The 16,482-nt window shown below is 46.2% G+C and overlaps 1 protein-coding gene across 1 annotated transcript in view; it reads left to right on the top strand.

Moving 5' to 3' along the window:
• Nucleotides 1–16,482, top strand: part of LOC137650018 (transient receptor potential cation channel subfamily A member 1 homolog) — a 195,536-nt gene that overhangs the window by 27,061 nt on the left and 151,993 nt on the right. The window lies entirely within an intron of this gene.

Below are 16,482 nucleotides of genomic sequence, written 5' to 3'. Positions count from 1 at the left end.
AGTTTCTCCGGGTGAAATGGGGTACCCAGATCCTGCAATTCAAGACCCTCGGCTTCGGGTTGTCGACAGCTCCCCAGGTATTCACTAGAGTCTTCACGACAGTCTCGGTGTGGGCTCACGACTGGTTGCTTCTTTCCTCCTCAGAGGACGTTTTGAAGGTGCAGGGTATAAAACTTCTCCAGTTTTGCAAGGGTCTGGGTATCATGATCAACCCAGAAAAATCGAACCTATCTCCCTCCACCAGAATGACCTATTTGGGGATGACACTGGATTCCCTACTAGTGAAAGCTTTTCCATCGGAGGAGAGGATAAGCAATCTTATGAAGATCCTTCTTCCTTTCCTGTCGGGGCAACCCAGGAGGGCAAAGGACTGGCAAAGGCTAATAGGTCATCTGGTGTCGTTGGAGAAACTGGTTCCCCAGGGGAAACTCAGACTCAGGGCCGTCCAATGGAACCTGAAGAGCTTCTGGAACCAACTGGACTTGCCCAAGAAATTAATTCCAGTCCTACCAAACACAATACCCTCCCTGGAATGGTGGCATTGCCGGTCGAACTCGCTCAAGAGGATGCCCTTCGCGACCGAACCTCCCGAGTTGCTCCTATTCACAGGCGTCCAACCAAGGATGGGGAGCCCATCTCCTCAACAGGACGGCGAGAGGAACCTGGATGGACGGGGAGAAAGGCCTACACATCAATGTCCTAGAGTTGAAGGCAGTCCAGAAAGCTTGCCTGCACTTCATCGATCTACTAAGGGGAAACACTGTGGCGTTGATGTGCGACAACGCCACAGTGGTAGCGTACATAAAGAAGCAGGGAGGCTTAAAATCAAGGGAGTTGTGCGATCTCGCCCTAGAGATCCTAGATTGGGCGGAAGCAAACCAGATAGTGTTATTGGGAAGGTTAATCCCCGGAGAAAAAGAACGTCTTAGCCGACGGTCTCAGCAGGATGGGTCAGATAGTAGGAACAGAATGGTCCCTCCTCCCAGAAGTAGCCAGGCTCATCATTCAACGCTGGGGTTCCCCGGTGATGGACCTCTTTGCAACCAAGCTGAACGCGCAACTTCTCGTGTATTGTTCTCCTGTCCCAGACCCAAAGGCAGCCTTGGAGGATGCCTTTCAGCACAAGTGGGACAACCTAGACGTGTACGCTTTTCCCCCCTTCACGTTGATCAGGCAAGTGCTCAACAGAATAAGGGCTGCCCGGAACTTAAGGATGACTTTGGTAGCGCCCTGGTGGCCGGAGAGTGAGTGGTTCGCAGACCTAAAAGACCTGACGAGCCATCCTCCGTGGCCACTCCCCGACAGGTCAGATCTTCTACAACAGCCACACTTTCTCAGGTTCCACGACAACCCACAGTCTCTACGCCTTCACGCCTGAAGACTATCGAGCGACTCCTGAAGAAGGAAGGATATTCGTCAGGAACGGCTAAGAGGATGTCGCGATACCTGAGAAGGTTGTCGGCAGCGGTCTACCAAGCGAAGTGGGCCTCTTTCACGAAGTGGTGCGTTTCGAAGCGCATAAAACCCCTCGAAGCCTCGGTCCCAGATATCGCAGACTTTCTAGTATATTTCAGGGACGAGATAGGGATGTCAATCCCAGCTATAAAAGGAGTACGAGCAGCCTTGGGTCAAGTCTTCCTTCTGAAGGGCGTCGACCTGGGCTCCTCTAGACACATTTCTATGCTTGTCAGGAGTTTTGAACAGTCCTGCCCCCCTCAAACTGTTAGGGTGCCTCAGTGGGACTTAGCTAGGGTCCTGAAGATGTTAAGTAGCCCGCCGTTCGAACCAATGAAGGATATTGTAGATGGGGATCTCACTCTCAAGAGTTGTTTGCGAAAAGGGTAGGTGAGATCCATGGGCTGTCTTATGACGTCTCTCATTCGAAGGGGTGGAAAGAGATCTCTTTCAAGTTCGTCCCTTCGTTCATGGCGAAAACCCAGGACCCAGCAGTCTGGGATCCTAAATTCGAGGGGTTCTCTCTGCCAGCTATTCCTAGGACTGGGAATCCTGAGGATTTGAGGTTATGCCCTGTCCGTGCCATTAGAAAATACCTTGAGAGGACTGCACATCTCCGGCCACGCATCAAGAGCCTTTTCGTCTCCACAGGTGTTACAAAGAAGCAGGTATCGAAGAATACCATATCCTTTTGGTTGAGACAAGTTATTGCCAGGGCCTACAAGGAGGAGGGACTAGCCTTGCCAGGTACTCCCAAGCCCCATGACATCAGAGGTCTGAGCACTTCCTTAGCATTTGAGAAGAACATGGCAGTGGGCCAGATCCTTCGAGCGGGCACCTGGTCGAACCAGGCGACCTTTACTGCCCATTACCTCAAGGATTACTCAAGAAGGTCCTTAGACGGGTTCTCCATTGGGACAGTCATCTCCGCGCTCCAAGTGATTTAACGGTGAAGCCCCAGGCACAATCGTGGATAGCAAAACCAGGAGACACAGGTTCGTTCCTTTTCACCCTAATCCCCGTTTCCTATCCCTATCGGGGATAACCACACTTATGTAACCATTGAAGAACACGTCTCTGCAACTGTATTACTGGACTTAGCATCAGAAGAATTTTTCAAAGGGTGAGTACTTGGACACTAACGTGAGCTCTTTGTGTAGTTTACCCTACCGTCCGTTTTCCCAGTTTGTTTTTGTTTTAGAACCTAGTTCATATCTAGGCTTCTTGGCGTCCGCTTGCTGGGTCTGAAGGTCAGGAAGTCTCTCCCACCACCTAAAGTGTAAGCCTCCTAAGAAAGTAGTTTGAGGTAAGTATTTGTGTTGGAACAAATCAAAAATTTTAAGTAATTTTTATTTTTCCTAACATACTTACCGAGAACTACTTTCGGGTAATGGCCCTCCCTTCCTTCCCCGAGTGCCTTTCTGCCCTTGCAGGGACTTTTTGCAACATCCGAGGACTTACTGACTCACGGGACCCAAGCGGACCTCGACCTAGCTCAAAGGCTACCCTCGGGGCATGTTCTCTCACTCCCGGGTTAGCCCTCCATAGAAAACGGGTATAGGGTATACTACACAAAACTCTGGTCGGTAGAGGAGATTACAGGTAACTCCTAAGAAAGTAGTTCTCGGTAAGTATGTTAAGAAAAATAAAAATTATTTAAATTTTTTTATTTTAATGGTATAACTGCTTTTAAGATATTTTATATTAATTGGTCATTACTTCTCTTGTAGTTTATTTATTTTCATATTTCTCTTCATTACTGAACTATTTTTCCTGTTGGAGCCCTTGGGCTTATAGCATCCTGCTTTTCTAGTTAGGGTTGTAGCTTAGCTAGTAATAATAATAATCTATGATAATGAGCCATTATTCTTTATCTTTTTTTCTCAGCTAAGGTCAATATATCTCTCTTCAGAGATGAGATCCCACATGATCACACAAATTAGTCAGATGATCTTCACGGCAGTATTGATTTTTTCTCCCCTTGGGATGTGTTACCAGGAAAGCCTTGGGTTACTACAGGAGGTAAGTTTCATACTCACAATCATCATTCTAGGTTCATTGGTTCTCACCGTTTTATCAGTTCACTGGTTTCCTAAATTTATTTTTACTAATGCCTGCTGGTTTAAGGTCTAAAATCTATTTCATGGATACATGAGTAGAGTGATGATATTTAGGATCAAAGAAAAGGCACTGGTGACAAAAAAAGGCAGTTGGTCCCCAAATGTAACAATGAATGAGCAATGCTTTCAAAATGGGAGCTTCTCCTTAAGAAATACAACTTTGCTGAATTTAAGCAATTTAATGAACAGAGCAGTAATTAAATAGATTCCCTAGGGGGACCAATGCTTCCTTGATAACAGATAAACAATGCAAAGTGGAAATAGAAAATAAAGAAAAATTAAACTACTCAATTTATGTTCATATAATTGCCCACCTGCCCCCCCCCCCTGCTCTGACTAGTAATGTCAAGAGACTAAAGATCTAGAGATTAAAGGGCAAAAGGAACAATGATGCATCAGCACCAAGATAGTTACCATCAGCACCACATGACTCAATGGTTGCCAGAAAGGGGCTCTTTGCAAGGAGAAAACAGGTACTGTAATATTCATCTTGGGGTAGGTGGCAACATTTAAGTGGGCCGACCTCCTGATTTTTTGTTGAATATTTTTCAAATCAATGAAAATTATTCATTGTTCCAACACGGAGTACTTACCTCGAACTACTTTCTTAGGAGGATCTGGAATCTCCTCATTTACCAACCAAGAATTTTGCCTAGTTCCCCCTCTCTCTGTTACCTTGTCAGTGCGCTCCGGGGCGGAAGGATACTCGCCCTGGGGCGACCCGGGGTTAGCGCGTGAGGCTGCGCTTGTTAGATCATCAGTAAGCATCTGGTCGCGGCGTAGATAACATCTCGCCACTCTCTCTTACTTATCCCGTCCGATCACCTTGTGTACCACGTGTCCCTTTGTGTTCTCCATCCCTTGTGTTCCTTTCCATTGTGCACCACGTGTTCCCGTTGTGTTCCTCACCTTTCCCTTGTGTTCTTGTGTTGTTTGCGTGTTCGCTTTCCACTATGGAATCCCAGCGTTGCTGTCCCGGGCCCCAAGCTGATAAGGCTTTTGGAGCCTGGCTCTCTAAGCCAAAGGTCGACTCGCACATGTTGTGCTCCTCGTGTTGAGGGAATAAGTGCTCCCCTACCTCCATGTGCACGGAGTGCGAGTCTTGGCCTGAACTGCAGTGGACCTTGTTCGCCAAGAAGAAGAAGAAGGTGTCCAAGAGATCTCCTAAGAAGACGAGCTTTACCTCGCCGCGAACGTCGCCCTCAGCGCAGTCGGAGAGAGGTTCTCCTTCACCTTCCCCTACCCAGAGTAGGGGACGAGGTAAGTCCGTTGCGGGGAAACGGCCCATTGCCGTTCCCCATGAGTCTGATGTCAGGGAATTTGTTGTGATGGGGCCTACACAGACGAGTGGGGGGTCTGCTACTGTGGCGGAAGTGTGTGTAGTAGACGAAGGCCTGGTGCCCGCAGGACCCATCTCAGGTGAAGACCCGGTGTGGGGGAAGCCCAAAACAGTGCCTACCCCCACATCATGGCAGTGTTTTTCAGGTTCAGCGGGTTTCGGGGGTGGTCGGAACAAGGAAGGACGGCCCACGTGTTCTTCGGACCCCGACTCCAATGTGTGGACGGCGCCTAGGACACCTTTCAGGTCCCCCATGAGACAAGAGGAAGAGTTCGAGGGATGGTTCGCCTCTCGACCCGCTATCCGATCGCCCCTGGCTCCTTCAGCTACGCTTCCGCCGGACTTCATGGAGCCCTCGACCCCGGTATCCAGATCAAGGACCCCTAGGAGGCTCGTGATTGAAACAGACGACTCGGCCAGCTCTTATTCCTCGAACGACTACTCCTCCTACAGTTCTTTCTCCTCAGAAAGCTCTAATGGACGGGACTCCAGGAGGAAGAGGAAGCGGTCCAGAAGGAGGAGAGCGAGTTCCCACGCCAGCCCGGCCAAGAGTTGGTCGAAGTCCTCGAGGAGGAGATACAAGAAGTGGAGTTCCTCGAGGAGGAGGTACATCACGGTAGTTCGTCACCATCGTGAATCAAGCAAGAAGGTTGCCGCTCCAGTGCCTGCCTCAGTGGCTGCTGGAGCCACTTCCGTACCCTTGCCAGTGTCTCTTCGGCTCCGCCTGCTTGTCGGGTGCAGCCGTTGGCACACTTTCAGTTGCCCCGACCTAGCAAGTCAACGGCTCCACCCATGCGACGGGAACTTCCGCTGGTTAGACCCAACGGCTCAGCTTCCGGACTTTTCGTCGCAGCTACTCCGGCCAAGTTTCGGGATACGCCGCTACCTCAACCATCAACCAGCATCATCCGGGTTCCTCCGGGAGGGGGTAGACCCATGATGGCTACCCCCGCCCCGGCGGCTCTACCCGCGACGGAGGCAACCGCTCCATCACCCCACCAGGAGGGGAGGGATGCCTCCGCTCCCACGGATCCCTCCTCCGTCACGGAGGTACAGATTGTGGATGAGCTATTGGGCTCAGGCGAGTACTCTTTGGATGAGGTCTCGTCCTAGCAGGCTTCCACCTGGCGCACGACCTGTCAGTCCAGGAAAATCAGGCGCTTTTGCAAAAACTAATCCGCTCGGGGGCAAGGCCATGAAGTTCCTCACCTTTCAGTCCTTTACTCAGACAGCTAACTGGGTCCTGAGGGGAAGGGACACGGTATTGAACAGGTTGCCCCGTAGGCTCCCCGAGAGGGAAGCAAAATTCCTGAGGAACTCTCCTGTCTGGTGCGAGACTGTGTTCCCCTTTCAAGCAGTGGCTGAGACAATAGAGAGGGTCGGCAAGATGAAGGGTACGGCCGAGCCCAGACAACAACTATCAAGACGACCCCCAATTAGAAGAGCTCCTACAGACGGAGCCTACCCGCCTACATCTCCGGCTAAGCAGGAGGCTTCCTCCTCTTCCTGGCACCAATCCCCTCGGCCCACCAAGAGGAGTGGTGCCCAACCTCAGGCCTCCTTTAGGTCTAAATACTCAGGGTCAAGGAGAGGCCGTTCCAACTGTCTCCCTAGAAGGAGATAGGGAGAGAGGGCCCCTACCTTCCCACGCCTCAGGTGGGGGGATGCCTCAAACAATATTGGCAAGCATGGCGGGACAACGGAGCGGATCCGTGGACGGTGACTATCCTCAGGGAGGGATACAGGATTCCCTTCCTGTCAGAACCGGCCCCGTTGATCCCCGAACATCGGCCGGAGTGGCTGGCACCCAAAGACTTGGAGAGGAGAGCAGCCCTGCAAGCAGAAGTGGAAGCCATGTTGAACAAGGGAGCCCTACAGCCCGCTCACGAACCTTCCCCGGGTTTCTACAGCAGGCTCTTCCTCGTGGAGAAGGCGACAGGAGGCTGGAGGCCAGTCATCGACCTCTCGGCTCTGAATAAGTTTATCAAGAAGACCCCCTTCAAAATGGACACGCCGAAGTCGGTGCTGGCGGCCTTGAGAGAAGGGGATTTCATGATGTCCCTGGATCTCAAGGATGCTTACTTTCAGATTCCCATTCACCCCTCCAGCAGAAAGTTCCTCAGAGTAAGGTGGGGTTCTCAGACCCTTCAGTTCAAAACCCTCTGCTTCGGCCTGTCGACGGCTCCACTGGTATCAGTCTGGGCACACAAACAGGGCATCAGGCTAATCAGGTACTGTACCTCGACGACTGGTTGCTGCTTTCAGCCTCAGAAGTATCAAGGCTCACTTCTGTTGCAGTTCTGCAAGGACCTTGGGATCACGATCAACCTCGAGAAGTCCCAGTTAGTCCCCACCACCAGGATGACTTACCTGGGGATGGTCCTAGACTCCCAGCTGACGAGAGCCTTCCCCTCCCAAGAGAGGTTGGACAACCTAGACCAGGTGATTCGACCGTTTCTAGCTGGCACTCCGGTGAGGCCCAAAGATTGGCAGAGGCTAGTGGGTCACCTGGTCTCCTTGGAGAAATTGGTCCCACAGGGCAGACTCAAGCTAAGACCAATTCAGTGGAACCTGAAGGATCTCATGGCAGTACAGAAAGCCCTGGCAGTATTTGCCCGTCTCCTCCGGGGGAACTCGGTGGCACTCATGTGCGACAACGCCACGGTGGTGGCGTACATCAAAAAGCAGGAAGGCTTAAGGTCAAGGGAACTGTGCGACCTCACGGCTCAGAACCTGGAATGGACCAAAATGAACCACATTCTGCTAACAGCCAGGTTCATTCTGGGAAAGACGAACGTCCTGGCAGACGGACTCAGCAGGACAGGTCAGGTGGTAGGGTCAGAATGGTCTCTTCATCCGCAGGTGGCACAGTAAGTTCTCCGGCGTTGGGGCTCCCCGGTGATAGACCAGTTCGCCACAAGACTCAACGCACAGCTCCCCGTATTCTGCTCCCCGGTGCCAGACCCGACAGCAGCGTTCGAAGACGCCTTCCAGCACTTGTGAGACGGGCTCGACGTCTATGCCTTTCTCCCCTGCGGGATCATCAGGCAGGTTCTCAACAGGCTAAGGCAATCCAATTCCACAAAGATGACTTTGGTAGCGCCCTGGTGGCCAGAGAGGGAGTGGTTCGCGGATCTTCAGGACCTAGCCACCCTTCCTCTGTGGCCCCTTCAGGCAAGAGAAGACCTGCTAAGTCAGCCTCACTTCCAAAGGCTACACGAAGGTTATCAAGTGCCTACTAAGGAAGGAAGGTTTCTCGGACAAGACTGCTGCCAGGATGTCGGGATATCTCCGGAAGTCCTCGTGCGTTGTGTACCAAGCAAAATGGGCAACGTTTGTCAAATGGTGTGGCACTCAGAATCCGCGGCCCTTAGACGCATCGGTCCACAGTATTGCAGACTACCTAGTTCACTTGAGAGACGACCAGGAGTCTCCATCCCAGCCATCAAAGGAGTCCGTGCGGCACTGGGTCAGGTTTTCCAGCTCAAGGGCATCAACCTAGGGGCTTCTCGCCACATCTCCATGCTTATCAGAAGTTTTGAGCAGTCTTGTGACCCCCGTTCCTCGAAGGTCCCCCAGTGGGATGTAACCAAGGTCCTCGGGGCCCTCTTGAGACCCCTTTCGAGCCTCTTAAAGACATTCTAGACAAGGACCTCACCCTCAAAGCTGTCTTCTTGTTGGCCCTTGCCTCAGCCAAACGGGTGAGCGAGCTCCGCGGCTTGTCCTTCGAGGTCTCACACTCGAAAGGTTGAAAGGGCATGTCATTAAAGTTCTTACCAGAATTTGTGGTGAAGACCCAGAACCCAGCAATTGCGGACCCTAGGTTCAAGGAATTCTCCATTCCAGCGATTCCGCGCTCAGACAACCCGGAAGACCTTCTTTTGTGCCCCATAAGGACTATCAGGAAATACCTCAGTAGGACATCCAAACTCAGACCAGCTATAAAGGGTTTGTTCGTTTCCACAGGCCCAGTCAAGAAGGCAGTTTCAAAGAATACTATATCTTTCTGGCTCCGACAGGTTATAAAAAGGGCTTACGAGAGTGATGGCTGCGCGGTCCCTGGGACCCCGAGGCCCCATGATATTAGGGGCTTTAGCACATCCTTGGACTTTGACACTAACATGGCAGTGGGCCAAATCTTACGGGCTGGCACTTGGGCCAGACAGTCCACCTTTACAGCCCATTACCTAAAGGATTGTACAAGAAAGTCCCTGGATGCCTTCTCCATTAGGCCAGTCATTTCAGCTATGCAACAAGTTTAGTGGTTTGGGCCCCGGGTAGCCCGTGGAAGTAATCGTAAGCGACACAAGTTCCTCCTTACTCTCCCCCTTCCTTGCTACCCCTTTTCCTGTATCCCATCCTTTTCCTATCCTTCTTCCATGTGAGAGTGGGACGTTGGGGCACCCCATGTCTGGAATATAATTAAAGGTGAGTTGTACATAAGGTAGACTTTTGCGTGCTTTCCCCTGCTCTCCTACTCTCCCTGGGCAATCTAGATCTAGCCTCCTATCTAGGTCGTGTGCCCCGGGACGTTTTCGAGATATTCCGAACTGTAAGCCACTCCCTCCTCCCAAGGGATAAGTCTCCTAAGAAAACAGTTCGAGGTAAGTACTCCATGTTGGAACAAATCACAAATTTTAAGTAATTTGTATTTTTCATAACAGTCCTTACCTCGAACTACTGTACTTTCGGGTTATGGCCCACCCATCCTATCCCGAGTATCTTACAGGAGTTCGAGGGGGACTTAAAAATACGCTTACTGACGATCTAACAAGTGTAGCCTCACGCGCTGATCCCGGGTCGCCCCAGAGCGAGTATCCTTCCGCCCTGGAGCGCCCCGACAAAGTAACGGAGAGAGGGAGAACTACGCAAAATTCTTGGTCGGTAAATGAGGAGATCCCAAATCCTCCTAAGAAAATAGTTCGCGGTAAGTACTGTTAGAAAAAATAAAAATTACTTAAAATTTGTGATATTCGCCCAGTCGTCTCTAGCATCTTTTCTATCACGGTGACAAGTTGTACGACAAAATATTAAGAAAAAACAGATATGAAAAATTCAAACACCCCCCAGGTTTCTTCGAAGACAGGGCAATATGGCCCGTAGATTTGATCTTGGTCTGTCCTTTGCATTAGTTATTTTTGTTATTATTCACTTAACATATCTTTAAATTATATCTATTTGATTTATCATATGTCTGGCAGTTATGTAGTCTACCTTGGGTCCCTGACTCATTCTCCGTCACACCAAGTTGAAATTCAGTCTGTGCTCTCTCTTTAATGTACCGGGTATATGCATTGTAGTTTAGCACTCTGTGTTTTACCCTTTATTCTCGTTTTATCACGTTTTAAAGTATTTCATAACGTGAATTAACATTCAGTTATGTATTTTACCACGTTTATACATTTCATGTAATGAGTGAATGAATGAATGATTTGAAGTTCTCTGGCATCCTGACATTGAAGGTCATTGACGCTGATATTGTTTATTACGAATAAAGATTAAAAGAATATTCAATCAAAACCAGAGAAGTAAATATGTTATAAAAGTTGAATAGCATTAAGAAGACCTGCTTCTAATATAAATTTAAAAATGCCCCTAGCATTATACAACACATCAAGTCCAAGGATCTTGGCAGAGATGAACCTGCCATCCTCACCCCAAGCCTCAAACAGATATCTATTTCTTTCTGAGCTATAAGTGGGGCATTCAGTCAACAAGTGGCTCACTGTCAAGGGTATCAAGTAATCGTCGCAATATGGTTGATGCTGGCCAGCCAGCAGAAACTCGTGTGTCATCCGAGTGTGACCAATGCGGAGATGACAATAAGTGGTCTCCCATTTTCGGGACATCCCATTATACCTCCAAGGAGATATAACAATCGCAATTTTTCTCATCTTATTTTCGGTTAAACTATCCCAATGCTGCCAATTGTCATAAATAGAAATATTAATTGCTGGTAAAAAATCATTACAGACAATGGGGTACCTTCTTGGTAGCAAACTCGGCTGCAGCACTCTGCCAGTGAATCTGCCTCTTCATTTCCAGACACACCTACATGTGCTGGGACCCAGCAAAATCGAACTGTTATACCTTTCAGGCTAATAATTAAAAGCCACTCTAAAATCTTTAAAACTAAAGGGTTACTGGGATTAAAACCTTCTAAAGCTTGACGGACACTTCTTGAATCACCATAACTGTTAAAATTGCCCTCCTCTTTTAACGCTATTTTCTCAATAGCAGTTAGTATGCCATATAATTCACCAGTAAATATGGAAGATATTGGAGGAAGTGCACCTCTACAGATAAAAGAACCACTATACTCCAGCATCAGATTTGGAGCCATTGGTATATATAAAAGTTGATTCCCTATGTTCTCCAACATGTTCCATAAAAAGAGACCTAGCTTCTAATTCAGTCATGTTTTTTTTAACACCAATAAAATATTTACAAAAAGATATCTCTGGTAATTTCCAAGGAGGGGTTGATGATACCTTAAATGGAAGCACCTTACCTCTAATTATATTAAGACGTTAAACGTCTTACCCGAAAGCCATAAAGTTGAGGAGATTTTGGGTGCAACTCAAAGTATGTTGAGTGCCTTATAAGGCTTGCAGTCTGAAAGGCTAAAGGGTTAGGGAGTCTTTGTAACCTAAACCAATACCGAATACTGTAATGGAAGACATTCGGTAATGGTCTAGAGGTAACTCTCCAGCATCAACATGAAGACTTGGGATAGGCGAGGTTTGTCATAGAGGCGTGGGGTACTAACTAAATCATACAGGATAGGAGGCGGTGAATTAGACGAGGGTGAACTCGTAAGCAGGATTTATTGTCTAACTTAATTTTCACTATTAAAATGAGCAGAAATCTTCTTCAAAGCGATTAAATTAGAACTTCAAATCTTTGGGATGCATAACAGAAGATTAATTTCTCACTGGCTCTTAAATGATTTCATCAAACAAATACAATGGAATTTACTTTTAACTGATACATTAATATACCCACACGGGGAGAGCGGACGGGGAGACATTTAAACTAAGAAAAACTATTGGACGTTGTATGGCGTAAGGACGTCCGCCATGGCTGTGGTAGGCTTACCATGGCCGGTGGGCCTAGTGAGGGTTGCCCACTCCCGAGTAGGACTCGAACTTAACTGCCTTTACTCGCACAGTCGGTGCGTTCTTTTTTTCCCTATATTGCTGGGGGTGAAGGCTTGTCTCGCCTATGGGCAGCAGGTGACGTAACCGCACCATACTGGTTCTCACTCTGTGTCCCCTCTCCCCGGTGTACCTGTTGACATGGAAATGGATTCAGTACACGTGTGCTTGGGTCATCAAAAACCCAAGCAAAAATGAAAGCAGCTCGAACTGCTTCCCAAAAACCCATGGATCAGGGAGATAAGGTGATAGCTCGGCAATATCCGCCCTACTTTCTGCGCATTTACTTTACTGCTTAGCCTTTGTTTAAAATAATATATTTGTCCTTGACAGGTTCTAAACGTTCCTGTGGACAATCTAATACCAGCATGATGTATTGAATCTAATACTGTATCTTTAATCGACTTGGAGTAGCTGAGGAGTATATTTCACACCCATAACTGATTTTGGAAAAAATTAAGGCCTTGTATAATTTTAAGATAGTTTTACGGTCTGCCCCCCATAATGTATGGGACAATACTTTTAAAAGTTTTAGAGCCTCAAGACATTTAGCTGTCAATGCCTTCAAGTGAGGAACCCATGTAAGCCTTGGATCAAAAATCAATCCTAAAAATTTAGTTTCAACTACACATGGGATCTGTTGACCTTTCATGTATATATCCGGATCTGGATGTACTCCCCGGATACGACGGATATGGACAATAGTAGTTTTGCTGGTTGAAAACTTGTACCCATTCATATTAGCCCAATGAATAATTTTGTCAATTGCGAGTTGTAGTTTTCTCTCAACCATTGCCATTCTAGCTCCAGAAAATGATATGGAGAGATCATTGAGAAATAGTGTTGAGAGAATACCTTGGGGAATGACTGAGGATATCTCATTAATTGCTAGTGCAAACAGGGTTACACTCAGCACACTACCCGGCGGAACTCCTCCTTGACATTTCATCTCTGATAGTTTCCCCCACTCTCACTTGAAAAACTCTACGTGAAAGAAATTATTGGATAAACAGTGGTAGCTCTCCTCTTAATCCCAATTCATAAATGGTTTTAAGTATACCATATCTACATGCAGTATCATAAGCCTTTTCAAGGTAAGAAAAAAAAACTTACATGGTGCCGTTTGGAAGCAAAGGCTTCACAAATAGAGGACTCAAGTCATATCAACACATCAGCTATTGAGTGCATTTTTCTGAATCCAAACTGGGCAGGGGATAAAATACCCTTCTCTTCCAGGTACCACATCAGTCTTGCATTGACCATCTTCTCCATGATCTTACATAAGCCAGATGTCAATGCAATTGGTCGATAGTTTGCCGTTAAAAACTTATCCTTACCTGGTTTTAAAAAGGCTAAAATAATGGCTAGTTCCCAAACACTGAGATAACTATGATCCTGCCATATTCTATTGATAATACTTAAAAAAATAACCTTGTATTAACTGGTACATGTTTAATCATTGCATATAGAATTCCATCTGGTCTAGGGGCTGTATCATTACAAGTGGAAAGGGAAGAATCAAATTCTCTTTCAGTAAAAAGAGAATTGTATGATTCCTCCCTTCCTGTTGCGAAATTCAAAACTTACTTTTCTTCAATGTTCCTATGCTGGTGACCAGGGGCTGCTAAACACTTGCATTATACATTTGAGAAATGATCAGCCAGGGCATTGCTAACCTCAGTTGCTCCAGTCACATAATGACCATTCACTTTCAACACTGGTGGTGGGTTTGGGGTAAATTTGCCGGCAATCTTTTTTATTTTCCTCCACACAGAATATGGTGGTGTTCTACTGTTACTGGAGGAAACAAGACACCCATAACTGGCGCCTAGCTTCTTTCATGGCACGACGGAACTGTGCTCTACATTTCATGTATACAATTAAATTCTCCTCACTACGGCATCTGCGCAATCGTGTTAGAGATCTTCTTGTGGCTCTGTGCAGGGCAGTTAGTTCTGAAGAACACCAGGGGACTGGTTGTCATTTGAATAACCCTCTTGTTTTGGGAAATGAATTGATTCCAGCTGTATGGAGAGTTCCATTCAGTAAGTCTTAGCATCATCAATATTTTCAAACTGTTCTGCATCCCTCTCAATTTCGCTTAGATCACGAAATTCATCCCAGTCCGCCTTGTCAAGATTCCATCGTGGTGATCTCTGTAAAGGTGGACCATTGTTGGTGTTTATAATGATTAGTGCATGATCACTAGTATGCCATTCATCTAATGTCCTCCAATCAAAATCGAGAAGGCAGTTAGAGCTTGCGATTGATAGGTCAATACATGACAAGTTACCTATCTGGACATGAAAGTGTGTGGGCTCTCCTGTATTAAGGAGTCCCAAATCTTCATTTTCCACAATTGATGATATACTTCCCTTCGTGTTTGCTAAAACATCACCCCACAAAGGGCTACCATTAAAATCTCTAAGTAAAAGAAAAGGTTGAGGGAGTTGTTGAATCACCTCTACTAAGTTATCATACGAAACATCATAATTTGGAGGCAAGTACAGAGAACCAATTGTATACTTTTTCCCTATTTCATTCTGTACAATCACTGCCAGCAGAGGTGTACGAATAGACAAAGATACTTGGGGAACATCTCGACGAACATATATGAGACTTCCGCCATGGCTCCCCACTTGGTGATCATATGGTGTTCTACTATAACTAATATATTCGCGAGGACGAGGAGTATTATGATCAAGTTTGCTCTCCTGTAGACATATAATTATGGGGGAATGCTCATGAATAAGGAGCTGAAGTTCTTCATATTTGGCCCTTAAACCCACACAATTACATTGCAAAATGGAGGAAAAAACTATGGTTTATATTTTGGTAGACCACTTGGATGGAGTCTTCCCATTAGCAGTTTTTGATCTAACACTATTTCCAGGTGGTTTTATTAAAGAGGGTCTTGATAGATTGGGTTTTGCATTTATGATTTTCTTTTTGTCTTTTTGATCTAACTGTTGAGGGGGATGGTGGACCTCAACTTGAATTTCCAATTTATTCAAATTGACTTCTAGTTGATCAGAAGCATCAACAGACAAAGCATCATATTTATTTGATGTCATAATTTTGATATTTCTTATGGAAGGGGCGAGAGAGATGGAGGTCTCTCTCTTTCCAGATTAATAAGTAGTGAGCTACCAGGTTTTTGCACCTTCCCCAATACAGGTGTACCTGGTAACTTGGTGTCAGGTGGAATCTCCATCAAAACAGGCAAGGACATGGCCTAAGAGAGGTTAGTACTATTGTTGGTAATGGGGGATGAAGGCTGTACAGAAATGGGAAATGACCCAGTTTTAATGTACCGTGACAGAGCCTCAGAAGACAATATGTTTATCTTGTTTTGCAGTACTTTACTATTACAAGTTGTATTTCTTTTCTTAGAATTACTGGGAGTGCTAAGTGGGTTTGATGTCTCCTGTGGTAAATTTCCCTTTGATTTCAAGGCCTTTGCATGGCTAGTTGATTTATTCAAGTCTTTTTGCATGTCCAACACTTATGTGTTCTTAACTTGATTTGTTTAGGGCAGCTTCCTCCAACTTATACAGTTCGAATTTCCTATCAGTTGATTTACGATTCAGATTGCAGTTTGAATACCTGACCTCAAGTGTACATTCTCCATGATAAGATTTAGAGAAAATACTACACATTTTTTCATTTTTGCAAACTTTGGATGGGTGTCCAAATTTAAAACATTTAAAGCTTTGCAGGGGCTTTTGCTTGAAAGGACGAACTTTAATCCTTTTATTTTCAATAACAATATGGAAAGGTACATCAGCATCCTGGAAAGTAAGCATAATCATTAATGTTCCAGGAACCTTATGCACTTTCCATACATTTAGTAGACACATGGAAAGTATCGACTCCTCTGTAAATTTGTAAAGGTCTTTATCAAAGACCACTCCCCTTCCATAACTTAAATTTAGATGAGGTTTCATTTCTAATGTAACTTCATCACTGGCTGTCTGTAAGTTAGATAGTATTGCAGACTGCATCGAGGATTTTGCATGGATGAGATAACTATTTTTACCATAACGAGATATATCTCCAAGGGCTATGGTTCCTACTTTTTTCTGAATCAACTTACATATTTTAAAATAATTCCCTATTATCCCTTTAGGTTTAGCTACAAGGCACATTGGTGTTTTTGGCTTTCTCTGTGAAGGCATGGGTACATCTATGTCTTTTTCAAACCAATCAGCAGGTTTGTATACATCCAAATACTTTGGGACCTTATCACAAAGAGGTCCCATGATGTTCCAGTTGTTAATTTTAATATTACTAATACAGTATTACAAACGGCATTAAACGCTTCATCATAACTATCAAAAGATATCCAAGAGTCCCATTTTTCATCTCCGAGTCTCATCCTTATTTTCTTTATCAATCTGTAGTACTCAAA

Source organism: Palaemon carinicauda, chromosome 11, assembly GCF_036898095.1.
Source record: "Palaemon carinicauda isolate YSFRI2023 chromosome 11, ASM3689809v2, whole genome shotgun sequence".
Taxonomy (NCBI): Eukaryota; Metazoa; Arthropoda; class Malacostraca; order Decapoda; family Palaemonidae; genus Palaemon; species Palaemon carinicauda.
The sequence above is the reverse complement of the archived record's forward strand: the minus strand, read 5'-3'. Positions and strand labels throughout refer to the sequence as shown.